Source organism: Aedes albopictus, chromosome 3, assembly GCF_035046485.1.
Source record: "Aedes albopictus strain Foshan chromosome 3, AalbF5, whole genome shotgun sequence".
Taxonomy (NCBI): domain Eukaryota; kingdom Metazoa; phylum Arthropoda; class Insecta; order Diptera; family Culicidae; genus Aedes; species Aedes albopictus.
Window position 1 is genome coordinate 352,131,063 of NC_085138.1, and position 14,723 is coordinate 352,145,785.

General features: G+C 39.3%; 1 long non-coding RNA gene across 1 annotated transcript; it reads left to right on the forward strand.

The window, feature by feature from the left end:
- The first annotated feature begins 2,877 nt into the window (after nucleotides 1-2,877).
- LOC109402573 (uncharacterized) lies at nucleotides 2,878-3,881 on the forward strand. Its single transcript, XR_009998520.1, has 3 exons — nucleotides 2,878-3,138; nucleotides 3,225-3,591; nucleotides 3,649-3,881. It is a non-coding gene; the product is annotated as an uncharacterized LOC109402573 (long non-coding RNA).
- The last annotated feature ends 10,842 nt before the right edge of the window (nucleotides 3,882-14,723 follow it).

Below are 14,723 nucleotides of genomic sequence, written 5' to 3' on the forward strand. Positions count from 1 at the left end.
AATCCGATTATGAAATAATCCAGATACCCCTAAAGAACCCAATTGTACAGTGACTCTTGTATCACATGTGTGTCATAAGTATATTGAGCTTTGCAAAGATTTCGCGACGATCGTGCAAATGTTCAATCTTTGACAGCACAATGTTCACACATCCAACAACAAAGGAAATAGTGCATAAACAAACCGCTTAGTCGAAACACCACCCTAAAATAACGCTCTGTTACTGGAAAACTGTAGCGGCGACATCAACCAATGTATGCTGAAACCGGTGTGCATATTTTGTGGTGGGACAATTTTGTTTGCCTGTGCGTCGTATTTGGCGCAAGATCGTCAATAAAAAGATGGGAAAAATACCGAGCTGATCTTAGTGTGTATGTGTGAGAAGGACGATTGGATCAATGTGTATTGTGTATGCACTTCAGTGTTGGATTCCGGAGTCGATTTCACTTCACTTTCAAACAACCGTTTTCGCTTAGGGATGTACGTAGAGTGCCGTTTTGAGCACCCCTTGAACCTAGTTCTGGCTGTCAAAAGTGAAACCATAACAAAAACAAGCAGTCAGAAATATTATTTGTTGGTCCTCCGGAAAGAATTAGAAATTATCATTGGAAGGCTTAAAGGTATTTAAATTATTTAAATGAATGATAATTAGCTTTCATCTATTCATAATTTATTGTTTATTTTCATCCCATAGAATTAGCGACACGAAAGATGATGAATCATCTGATTCCATCCAGATTCCTGGAGGAGAAGAAAACTATATCGAAGAGGAGTATTTGGATTCTGACAACGATGAATTGACAGCAGCTATCGATGAACCAGAACAGTTTCGGAACATATCCGTCCCATCTATCAACGTTGAAGGCGAAGATTTGCGATCATCCATTTCGGAAGAATGTTCCAATTCCAGCAAAGAGCCAACTGAAAACGACGGAGGAGTTGAAGTAGGAGAACAAGTGACATTTTCCCTCAACATGTCAGCCAAGAAGTACAGAAAGTATCAATTCCACATAATCGGCGCCTTTTATGCTCGGTCGTTTCGAACGCAACATTTATCAGATGCATTGTTCAAGCGGGATATTTATGGACATACGCTGCCGGAATTGCATAAGTGTATTTGGAAGCATTGCGCAAATTTCGTTGCCCGTGAAGTGGTTGTTGACTGTTCCGATGGTGATAAAAACGTGAGATGGGCATCTAAGCAGACTCCGGACGTGTCGGATATCGGAAAATACATCCTTCTGAAGCATGGCAAGACTAAAAAGGTGCACACTCTGGCTGATTTGGGTGAAAATACCAAGCTGCTGTCGAAGTGGCGCGGAAGTGAGGTGCAGGTCCACGTTTTCAAACATTCTACTGCTGTGGCGTCGAACACTCTATGGGACATGGTGAACAAAAAACTGCTACACCCTGAGTCAAAGGACAAAACAGGAGCACCAGCAACACAGGAAATTGTTAGCTGTATCGAGCAATTGAAAAGTACGCATACGCACTACACTGCGTTGTACGCTTCTTGGGAAAAATGGGCGAATTACATTCTTGCTCACCCCGGTGATGTACGACCGAATCTAATGAAGGATGCTCCACCGGACGAATACCTTCATCTATTCCGATCGGTGCCGGTATCAGAAGTGCATCGTCTTCAAGCCACTCGTCATGGTTTACAAGTCGCCTACAACATCGTTGAAAGTATTTCATCATCAATCAATACTTTGTGCGACAGGGTTGATTCGGTTACTATAAACGTTGCGGAGGTTCAACTGCAAGCACATGAACTGAAGGCACAAGTTCGAGCTTCTCATTCACTTCTGCAAGCTATGGAAGCATCACTGCCACCCGAGGAAAGTGAGTTTAGCCGGAAATTAGCATCTAAGGCGAGGGGGGCGACACATCCAGATTATCTTAGTTTTACAAATAATCTTAGGGTAGGGCGGGGCAAGATGAGCACCCTAAGGATCACGTTGAGTTTATTGAAAGTGAACACAATTTTTCAAGGTACCTCTCAGTAGTTCTTTTCTATATCATGTTTTCTACCACCCATAAACATGGCAGGGTTCAAAATTCACAATAAGGATGATTTATTTGACTAAACAAAAAAGATGTTTTATGGTCAGTTCGAACATGCTGCGGGGCAAGACGAGCACCCCTACGGGGTAAGAAGAGCACTTCATTAAAAACCTAATATTTTAGCTATAAATTGGCCATACAGTGATTGATATAACAAATCTTCTTTATAGCTATGGTATCACGTTCCAAAATTATCAGTTTCTTTATAGATTATTTGAAAAATGCGGTTTTATGATACTTTATACGAAATGACCCGAAAAACAATGAACGATTATTAAGTGGCTTAATTTAGAAATCTGCGCAACCAAATAGTTACAGAGGATACGGAAACCTATGTTTGGCACAATTGAGTGGATTACAATAATTTCAAAATATTTTCTATACTCCCATCAGGGGTGCTCATCTTGCCCCAATATAGAGAAATAACTAAAATTGAATAAATTTTAATGTTTGTTGTTAGAAAACATTTTCTAATATAACTTAAAATGCTTTGTAGTATGCTAGTAATGTTGGCTGATAACCAGAATTATGGTAAAAATTTGGTTCTGACGTAAAAACCTTATTTTATTTTGATGATTTCTTATAAGAAAATGCAAAAAATCCATGCTATTGACTAATTTGACGATATTTTTCAATTCGTTCATTATGAAGTACCTTTTTTCAGGTTTACAAACAGGATGAACTTTATTCTAACGGATTATGATGTTGTTTGGACAAAATTCATCATAAAAGTAGTGAAACGGAGGGGTGCTCATCTTGCCCCGGGTGGCCATCTTGCCCCGTCCTACCCTACACATCTTTTGCACTGTGCATTATCCGTTTCCATCTTACTATCTGCTCCCATCCTATCCATCTCAAATCTTTTTTTCGAGCTATTCACATCTCTTTGCATCTAACGCAACCGACGTAAACACGACAAAAGATTTTGTTGTCAAACTTCAAAACAATGAACCGCGTAATCAAAGTTGGTCGTCTGGAAGCAGCAAGGATTATCTCCTGCCGCATCCGGAAGAGAAGCAACAGGAGCAATCCAATAACAGTATCGGAGCTGATATGATTCGGCTGAGGGAGGTAAGTGACATTCCAGTAAAATCTGCCACAATCGACGAGCACTCGATGCAGTTTAACACATACAACGTATCTCCACGATTTTGCAGCCGGAGCCAGGGGTTGATCTCCGTATTCCGCTTCCGAGACAAGAACGGCCGAGCGGATTTTTCTTCGACGTCGAGATGGTCTATTTCACCTTCTACGGTCACCTGCAGCGAATCTGATGAGAGTACGGATGTTGAGCAAGCAGAAACAGTAACGACGGCTTCACCAACGGAGACAACCATCAAGAAGCTGGAAGGATCCCGCGAAGGAACCACAAAACAAGTTTCGACGACAAATGCCGGATTGAAGCTAAATGTTCCGGTGGTCGATGGAACAATTATGGCTAATAATCACTGTACAAAATGGGAGCTATGGGTTCAAAGAGCCTCCCTTTGCGTTGCTGTACGCTAGGCGATATGAAGCTAAGAGGTATGTCCGAATTTTGGCGTTAGTAGTAAGGAACCGTTGACTAATTTGATTACATAGTTTTTAGGCTCTCACCGTTTGCATGCTGCATAATTCAATTCCCGGTGGGAAATGCAAGAACCTATGACGGGTACCTACTAATGTGATGCCAGGAGTAGTCTGTTATCGGGACCTATAACGGCACCGATCTGAATTAGAAATTGTATCTAAGTTGAAACTGAATGGAAAGAATTAAAGTAGCGGTGAATTGTGAACAATCAGTAGCTTTCTGAATAAAAAAAATTGTATTAACAGTAGTCTATGATGGGGAAGGTGTAGGTCTGGCATGACCAAAAATAAGTCTACGCACTAGCGTGCGCAGGGTTCTTGCTTAGGGGGGGCACCATAATAATGGTGCAATATATGTATGATCATTGATTGATCATGGTGCAAAATAGAGTTATGGTGTTACACGCAATATGAATTCCCAAGTAGGGGTTTCAACATGTTGTGGTGCTAACATCGCCAAGTACTTCATATTGGGATTCTGGAGAAGGCTTCGGATGGTGTTGATTACAAGGCATTACGAAACTTTAACATGAAGTCATTATCTCGACTCTTATAAATTTTTATAAACGTATCAAATACAATGGAGAATATCGAGAAAATTATCAATTATAGAAAAAAATATTGTCGTTGTGAAAGAATTTTGATGCTGGACAATTAGTGATGCTAGAACTGGAGAATGTCAGAATTCCTAGATAGAATATTTTGATCGGAATCCTTGTTGCAATCTACAGAGATTCCTCCAGGATTTCTCCAAAGATTCGTGCATGATTCCTCCAGGAATACCTCCTAAAAATCTTCCAATAATTCCTTCAGAACTTCCTCCAGGAAGTCTCAAATATTTCTCCAGGAATTCCTCAAATAATTCCTCCAGGAATTCCTCCAGTATACACTCCAGGAATTCTTCCAAAATTACCTTCTGGAATTCCTCCTGAAATTTCTTTCAGGAAAATCCTCTAGGAATGTCTGCCAGAATTCCCCCAATATTTCCTCCAGGGATTCCTCTAGGAATTGCTCCACGGATTTCCCCAGAAAATTCTAAAGGATTTTCTAAATAATATCTTCCTGGAATTCATCGAGAAATTCCTCCAGTAGTTCCTTCAGAAAATTATCCAGGAAGAACGCCAGAAATTCCTACAGGAATTCCTCCAAAAAAATTCTTCCAAGAATTCCTCATGAAATTCCTCCAGGGATTTTTCCAGAAAATCCTCTAGGAATTTCTGCCAGAATTTCTCCAGAGAATCCTAAAAGAATGTCTCCTGGAACTCTTCCAAAAATTTTGCGAGGAATCTCTACAGGAAATCCTCTAAAGATTCCTCCAGTAATTTCTCCAGGATTTTTTCCAGGATTTTTTTTCAGGAATTCCTCCAGGGATTCAATAATGAATTTTTTTCAGAAATACCTCCAAATATTCCTTTAGAAACTCCTCGAGGGGTTCCTTCAGACATTTCGTTAGAAATTCCTCAAATATGCAACTAGTGATTTCTTTCAGGAATTCCTCCACGGATTCCTGCAGAAAATCCTAACGGAATTTCTTCCGAAACTCTTCCAGGAATACCTCCAGGGAATCCTCCAGGAATTTCTTAAGATTTTTTTTTTCAGAAATTTCTTCAGGAATTTCTCCAGGGATTCATTACTGAATTTCTTCAGAAATTTCTCAGAAACTTCTTCCAGAAATTCCTTCAGGAATTCCTTCAGAAATTCCTCGAGGAGTTCTTTCAGACATATCTCCAGAAAGCCTCATGTATTTCTTCAGAAATTCCTCAAATAAATCCTCCAGGAATTCCTCCAGTAAATACTCCTAAAATTCCTTCAGAGATCCCTCCTGACATTTTTCTAGGAAAAATCCTGAATGTCTGCCTGTCAGAATTCCCCCAATATTTTCTCCACAGATGCTTCCATAACATGCTAAAGGAATTTCTCACGAAATTCGTCCAGGTATTTCTCAAGAAATTTCTCCAAGGATTCTTCCATGGATTCCTTAAGGAAATTCTCAAACAATTTCATCAGGAATTCCTCCAGGGATCCATCCATGAATTTTTTCAGAAATTCCACAAAAAATCCTCCAGAAATTCTACCAGGAATTCTTTCAGAAATTTGTCGAGGAAGAACTCCTGAAATTCCTCCAGCAACTCTTCTAGGAATTTCTGCCTGAGTTCCCCAAGAATGTCTCCCGGAACCCTTCCAAGAACTTCTCGACGAATTCTACAAGAAATTTGTCCAGGAAATCCTGCACGGATTCCTTCAGGAATTTCTTCAGGATTTTTTCCAGCAATTTATCCAAGAATTCCTGCAGGAATTCATTCATAAATTTCTTCAGAAATTCATCAAAAAATTCCTCCAGGTATTCCTTCAGAATTTGCTCGAGTAATTTCTTCAGACATTCATCCAGAAATTTCTCCGAGATGCCTCCAGGGATTTCTCCCCGAAATTCATCCATGAAATCCACCAGAAAATCCTAAAGTAATTTCACTCGAAACTCTTCCAGGAATTCCTCCAGGAGTTTCCTCGAATGATTCCGCGAGAAATTCCACCAGGGAATCCTCCACGGAATCCCCTAGGAATTTCTCCAGGATTTTTTCCTGAAATTTCTTCAGGAATTCCTCCAGGGATGCAATAATGAATGTCTTCAGAAATTCCTCCAGTTATTCCTTCAGAAATTCATCGAGAAGTTCCTTCAGACATTCCTCCATTAATTTTCCAGGAATCCTCATATATTTCACCAGAAATTCCTCAAATTATTTTCTCTGGTAAATACTCCAATAATTCCTCCAGAGATTCCTGAAATTTTCTTTTAGGAATGACTGTCAGATTTCCTACAATATTTCATGTGGGGATTTCTCTAAGAATTGATCCTCGATCCTGATCATTCCTCCAGATAATTCTAGATGAATTTTTAACGGAACTCTTCCAGGAATTCCTCCTAGAGTTCCCCGAAAAATTCCCCCATGGATTCCTCTAGGAAATCCTCAAGGCATTTCTTCAGGAATTCCTCCGAGGATTCATCCATGAATTTCTTCAGAAAGTCCGTAAAAATTCCTCAGAGAATTCTTTCAGAAATTTCTTAAGGAAGAGCGCCAGAAATTCTACCAGGAACTCCTCCAGGGATTCCTCTAAAAAATCCTCTGGAAATTTTCACCAAAACTACAGGGATTTCTCCATGCATTCCTGAAAGAATTCCTCCAGAACTTTTTCTTGGAGTTTCTCAAGGAGTTCCTGTAGGGATTCGTTAAAAAATGTCTTCAGAAATTCTTTAAAAAAATCCTGCAGAAATTCCTCCAGAAATTCCTTCAGAAATTCCTCGAGGAGTTCCTTCAGAAATTTCTCCATGAAGCCTCATATATTTCTCCAGAATTTCCCCAAATATTTTTTCCAGGAATTTCTCCAGTAAATACTCCAGAAATTTCTTCAGAATTACCTCCAGGAATTCCTCCAGAATAACCTCCAGGAATTCCTCCAGAGATTCCTCATGAAATTTCTTCTAGAGAAATTTCTTCAATATTTCCTCCAGGAATTTTTCAAGTAATCGCTCTACAGATTCCTCCAGAAAATCCTAGAGGAATTTCTACCGGATTTCCTCCTGGAATTTCTCGAGCAATTCTTCAATGGATTCCTCCAGGAAATTCTCAAGGGCTTCTTTAGGGCTTCTTGTGGGCTCCGTGGCCGTGCGGTTAGCGGCGTCAGTCGTCCAGGCGTTTCGTAAGCCTCGGAGTGCGGGTTCGATTCCCGCTCCAGTCGGGGAAAACTTTTCGTCAAAAACGAAAAATTCTCCATTGGGCCATTGGGTGTTATGTGTGTTGTCCGTTGTCTCGTGTATGTGTAATGTTCAGTCTGTGCAGCCTCTGGCTGAAGACGGTGTAGTGTCTTTTTTTTTCATTCCTTCAACGATTTATTCATGAATTTCTTCAAAACTTCATCCACAAATACCTCCAGGAATTACTCCAGAAAATCCTCTAGGAATTTCTGTCAGAATTCCTCCAGAGAATCTTAAAGGAATGTCTCCCGGAACCCTTCCAAGAATTCCTCCAGGAATACCTCCATGGATTCCTCCAGGGATTTCTCAAGGATTTTTTTTCAGGAACTCCTTCAGAAATTCCTTCCTCCATGGATTCCACCAGAAATTTCTCAAGGGATCCAGGGATCCAGGGATTTTTCCAGGAAATCCTTCACGGAATTCTCCACATAATCCTCAATCAATTTCTTCGGGAATTCATCCATGAGTTTCTTCAGAAATTGCTAAAAAAAATCCTTTATTAATTCCTTGAGGAGCTCCTCCAGACATTCCTCCAGGAAGCTTTAAATATTTGTCCAGAAATGCCTTAAAGAATTCATCTAGGATTTTCTCTAGTTATTTCTCTAAGAATTCATAAATGAATTCCTCCAAAAAATCTGGAGGAATTTATCCAGAAATACCTCCCGGAATGCAAACATGGATTATTCCAGTAATTTCTCCAGAGATTCCTGAAGAAAATCATCCAGGAATTTCTCCAGGAATTCCTCCAGGAATGTTTCGCAATAATACCTCAAAGAATTCTCGGGAATTTCTCCAGGAATTCCTCCATTCATTTCTTCAAAAATTTCTTTAGTAATTCCATCTTGAATTTCTACAGGGATTCCTCCAGGATTTTCATCAAGGATACCTTAAGGAATTCCTGCTCAGATTTTTCCAAAAAATCCTGAAGAAATTTCTCCCGGAACTCTTCCAGGAATTCCTCGAGATTTTTTTCCAGGAATCTCTCCAGAAATTTCTCCTGGGACAACTATAAAAAATTCTCTAGTTTTTGCTCAAGAAAATCCTCAAAAAAAATTTCTTCATGGATATCCCCAAGAATTCCTCTAGGTATTCCTCCAAGAGTTTATCCACGGATTTCTCCAGGAAAAACTTCTCCCGGAACTGTTCCAGGAATTCCTCTAAGAATTCCTCGAAGAATTTCTCCAGGGATTCCTCCATGAATTTCGCCAGGAATTCCATCAATGAATTTCTTCAGATATTCCTCAAAAATCCCTCTAGCAAATCTATCAGAAATTGCTCGAGGAGTTCCTTAAACCATTCCTCCAGGAAGCCGCAAATATTTTTTCAAAAATTTTTCCAGGACTTCCTTCATTTTTCAGGAATTTCACCAGAAAAATCTTTAAGGATTCTTCCAGAAATTTCTCTAGAAATTCTCCAGGGATTCATCCTTGAATTCATTCACAGATTCCTTCAGGAATCCCTCCTAGGATTACAGCAGGGATTTTTCCCGGATCTTTTCTGGGTATTTCTCTAGGAATTCCTTTAGGGATTTCTCCATGGATTCCTCCAGGAATTTCTTCGGGAATTCATCCAGGAGTTTCTTCAGAAATTACTCAAAAAAAAATCCTTCACAAATTCCTCGAGGAGTACCTCTAGAAATTCCTCCAGGAAGCCTTAAATATTTGTCCAGAAATTCCTTAAAGAATTCATCCAGGAATTTCTCTAGATATTCCTCCAAAAAAATCTTCAGGAAAAAATTTCTCCAAAGATTCCTCAAGAAAATCTTCCAGGAATTTCTCCAGGAATGTTTCGCAAAAAATACCTCAAAGAATTCTTTCGGAAATTGCTCCAAGAATTCCTCCATTATTACTTCAAAAATTCCTTCGTTAATTCCATCTACCTCCGGGAATTTCTAAAGAGATTCCTCCAGGAATTCCTGCTCGGTTTTCTCCAGAAAATCCTGAAGAAATTTCTCCTGGAGCTCTTCCAGGAATTCCTTGAGAAATTTCTCCAGGGATTTCTACAGAAATTTTTTCAGGATTTTTTTTCTGGAATTTTTCAAGGAATCTCTCCAGAAATTTCTCCTTTGACAACTATAAAAATTTCTGTAAATTGCTCCAGAAAATCATCTAAAAAATTCTTCATGGATTCCTCCAAGAAATTTCTCCTGGGACAACTATAAAAAATTCTCTAGTTTTTGCTCAAGAAAATCCTCAAAAAAAATTCTTCATGGATATCCCCAAGAATTCCTCTAGGTATTCCTACAAGAATTTATCCATGAATTGCTCCAGAAAAAAAACTTCTCCTGGAACTGTTCCAGGAATTCCTCGAAAAATTTCTTCAGGTATTCCTCCATGGATTTCACCAGGAATTTCTCCAGGAATTTCATCAGGAATTCCTCCAGGGATTCTTCAATGAATTTCTTCAGATATTCCTCAAAAATCCCTCTAGGAATTCTTTTGTTCGAGGAGTTCGTTTAATCCTTCCAGGAAGTCGCAAATATTTTTCCAGAAATTTTTCAAAGAATTCCTTCAGGAAATCCTCCAGAAATTCTTCCAGGAATTCCTACATTTTTTAGGAATTTCTCCAGAAAAACCTCTAGGGATTTTTGCAGAGGTTTCTCTAGTAATTCTCCAGGGATTCATCCTTGAATTCCTTTACGGATTCCTTCAGGAATTCTTCCTAGGATTACAGCAGGGATTTCTCCAGGAATTTTCCAAAGCTTTCTCTAGGATTTCCTCTATGAATGTCTCCAGGGATTCAGCCAAGTACTCTTCTTGAAAATCCTCCAGAAATTCTTCCAATAATTCTTGAAAGAATGCCTCCAGAAATTTCTCCAAGAATTTTTTCATGGATTCTTCCAAAAATTCTTTCAGGAATGCCTCGACTGATTCCTCCAGAAATTGCTCCACAAATTCCTCCAGAGATTTCTCCAGTAATTTCTGCAAGGATTCGTCATTGAATTCCTCGAGTAATTCTTCCACAAATTCATGCAGGAATGCCTCCGCGGATTACTCCAGGTATTTCACGAGCTGGTAAAGTGATTATCAAAATGATCCACGGAATGCTATTTTGATGCGCGAATCACAAAATGGTATATAATATTCAATTGTGGATTATATACAATGAACACCAAGAAGGTGTATAGAATTTTAAAAAGGTGTGTGATGTGAGTATGGTACATACATTATATATCTTAATGGTCAAGGGAACGTCGAGATAGTGCATGCGTGGCAAGTAATTGCAATTTGATTTATAGAATGCTAAGATAAAACATGAGATTTAGAGATGGTGTAAACATAAAAATGTTGGTGCTGCGTGAAAATCAAATTGCGTGCGGCAATAAAGGTGCATGATGTCACCGTGGTGTATAGGATCTTCTGATAACACTGAGTTCATTGGTATGGTGCATTGAATGCTGATATGGAGCATATGTCATTCAAAGATGGTGCTTGATGTCAGTATGATGCATTAGAGTTGACATCGTACAAGAAATGCTATTTCGATGTACGAAACTACATACAATAATAATGGTGCAATAGATGCCTAGATGATATAGCGAACGCCACGATTACGCATTAAATGCTTTAGTAATGCATGAAATTTAACGATGGTGCATTATTTCGCAATTTGACACATATTTGATTCAAAGATGGTGCGTGAGATGTTGCCTAGATGATTCTGTGAACATCACGGTGGTGCATGATGTCTGTGTGGTGCATTAGCTTCACCATGATTCTGTTATACTCGTCATGTTTCATATTAAGGTGCACTTGCAATTCGTGCAAAGGTGCAGGAAACTCAATGTGGCACAGAAATCAACATGTTCCAGGTACGTGGAATACTATTTTGTATTCGAAATGCTAAAATGGTGCATCAAATTCAAATGTAAACCACATAATAACGGTGCATAAGATACCTAGATAGTATAATGAATGCCAAAATGGTGCGTGGAAGGCTTGGAAGAAGGCGTATGGTGCTTGTGAGCTACATTAGTTGTCACCGTCATTCAAAGATTATCAACATGTTGCATGGTTAGATGCACGAATTGTGAAAATGGTGCATAGAATACAAAATAAAAGTATTTTATGTGATGCTTACAACATAATGGTGCATCAGATGCCTAGATGATATAATAAACGCTGAAATGGTGCTTGGAAAGCTTTGATGGTGCATGAAATTTAATGATGGTGCATATCAGTATGATGCATTAGATTCCTAGTTGATTAAAAGATAGTGCATGAGATCAGCATAATGCGTGGATACCTAGATCATTCTGTGGATGCTTTGAAGAAGGTACATGATGTTAGTGTGCTGTATTAGTTGTCACCGTTATTCAGCGACACTCGACATTGTGTATCGCTACGTGCACAAATTGCAAAAATGGTGCTTGGAATTCAATGTAGTGCCGAAATCACCATGGTTCACGTACATGGATTACAGTTTTGGAAAACGAAATGCCAAAATGGTGCATGTTATTCGAATATGGTGCTGACATCACTGATTAGTTAAAAGATGGTGCGTGAGATTAGCCTAAAAATGATTCTGAGAACATCATGGTTGTGCATGAGATACTAAGAAATTGTATGCATCGGGGGTGCATTTGTTGCCTGTGATCCTCAACATTGGGTGGTTAGATCTAAAATTAAGAATTGCAAAAATGATGCATAGAATTTAATGTGGTGTGGAAGTCAACATGGATCAGGTACATGGAATACAATTGGGTGTACGATATGGCAAAATGGAGCTTATGAAATTCAAATATGAATTAAATGCTTAGATGACGCGTGAGGTGGTGCTAAGATATTTATGTGATCATCATGGTGGTACATAGAATGCAAAGGAGCTACATGATGTCTGCATGGTGCATTAGTTTTACCATGATTCAGTTATACTCAACAAATTCCATATGTAGGTGCACGAATTGCAAACATGGTGCGAGACTAGGTGCGGGAAACTCAATACGGCACAGAAATCAACATAGTCCAGGTACAAGGACTGCTATTTTGTATGCGAAATGCCAAAATGGTGCATCAAATTCACTTGTGAACCACATCATAATGGTGCATAAGATGCCTAGATGATAAAGTGAATGTGAAAATGGTGGTTGGAAAGCTTTGAAGAAGGTGCATGATACTAGATGATGCATTAGTTGTCACCGTTTTTTAAAGCTTATGGTAAGGTGCACGAATTGGAAAAATGGTGCATAGCATACAAAAAAATGTATTTTGTGTGATGCTCGCGGCATTACGGTGCATTAGATGCCTATATGATATGATAAACGCTGAAATGGTGCTTGAAGAGCTGTGATGGCGCATGAAATTTCATGATGGTGCATATCAGTATCAGGTATTAGATACTTAATTGATAAAAAGACATTTCATGCGATCATCATAATGCGTGGACACCTTGATCATTCTGTGGACATCATGATGGTGCATTGAAAGCTTTGAAGAAGGTGCATGATGTTAGTGTGCTGTATTAATCGTCACTGTTATTCAGTGATACTCGTTATTTTGTATGGCTAGGTGCACGAATTGCAAAAATGGTGCTTAGAATTCAATGTGGTGCCGAAGTCACCATGGTTCACGTACATGGAATACAGTTTTGGAATACGAAATGCCAAAATGGTGCATGTTTTTCAAATGTGGTGCTGACATCACTGATTAGTTAGAAGATGGTGCGTGAGTTTAGCCTAGATGATTTTGAGAACATCATGGTTGTGCATGAGATACTAAGAAATTGTATGTATCAATGGTGCACCATAGCTCAGTGATTCTCAACATTGCGTGGTAAGGTGCAAGAATTGCAAAAGTGGTGCATTGATTTGTTTATAGAAGGGGGGGCAAGTGCCCCCCCTTGCCCCCCCCTGTGCACGCTAGTGAGTCTACGTAGTTTATGCATTTTAGATGCTTATCGCTATTGCTATACACTAAGAGTTCTTGCAATTTTTTTTATTTCAAAGAGAATCTTGACGGTGATGAGCCTAGGAACGACTTCCAGGTTTTCTTCCAGAAATTCTGTGCAAGGACTCGTACACTGGGAAAAAAATCTTCATTCCTTCTATGTGTCCGGGACATGGATTTTTGCAATGGGGGTAAACAAATGATTTCCATTAGTGCGACTCATACTTTTGATGAGACACCATACAGCAGCGACTCATACAATTTGGAGCACATACTATTCATGTGCTAATTTGCCTGCTCAAGCGAGTATTGGTTGCATATACTTTGGATGTGGTTTGGCACATGGATATTTGCCATTAAGTATGAGGCAATTTTCCTGAGTGTATATATAATTTTCTGGGAAATTGTATAAGGATGTCCTGTGAGGTATTAATCATGAAACTCATCTCGGTGTTCAGGAGTGAGAATCCCTTCAGCAGTTTTTTCAGGGATCATTTCGGGAGATGCATCAAGTTCCGAAAGTTCGTTCGCGAAGTGCTCTGAGAATTCCTTCGAAAATTCCTCCAGATCATGATTGGAAGGAATGGCTAGTGGGTTGCCTCGAGTTCGAGGATTCTCTGAAAAGAATTGATGGACGATTGCGGAGAATTTCTCCGACGAATTAGCTTCAAAACAGATTACTTAAACATTGAAATTGCTGAAGGATTGGCCAGAAAGGAGGGACTGCCGGAAGTTTTTCAGCTAGAAATGGCCAGATGATTCCCGGGAGGTAGTATCTGACGGATTTAGTGGACGAAATTAATGAAAGATTCGCGGGAGCAATATCTGTTACATTGCTTAAGTATTTTCTGTAAGAAATTATTAGATGATAACCCGAAACAATTGCTGGAGGATTGACCCTTCAGGCAATGACTGGAGCATTATCCGGAAGGAATTGTTGGAGGGTTTCCCGTGGGTAGTTCACGAATTTTCTGAGAAATTCTAAAGGATCCTTTGGAAGTAATAACTACAGTTTCCAGGAAGCATTTAAGGGAGAGCTAAAGGAAAAATGGGCCTTAGCTTTCTCGGAATTAAAACTGGTCTCTCCGGCTGAAGGGAACTGCTGGTGGATTCACCGTAGTGACTTACTGGAGGACTCCCGGGAAGAACCTACTGAAAAACTCCATAAAAGGAATTGCTGGATATTTTTCCGACATTATTTGCTGGAGGGTCCACGTGCAACAGAAGGAATAGTTGGACAATTTTCCAGGAGAAATTGCAGGTGAATTTGCCCGGTAAGTTTACTGCCAGATTTACTTTTTTTTAACGAGTGATTATTTACATTCGGAGTTCTAGCAAACTAATGTGAAAAGAGCTTAAATATATTTTTGTGCCAGCTTACATTAACGCGGTCTTTTGTGGCTGTTCATATAATTACACAACTTGGGTCAAACAAAAAGTATATAAATGAT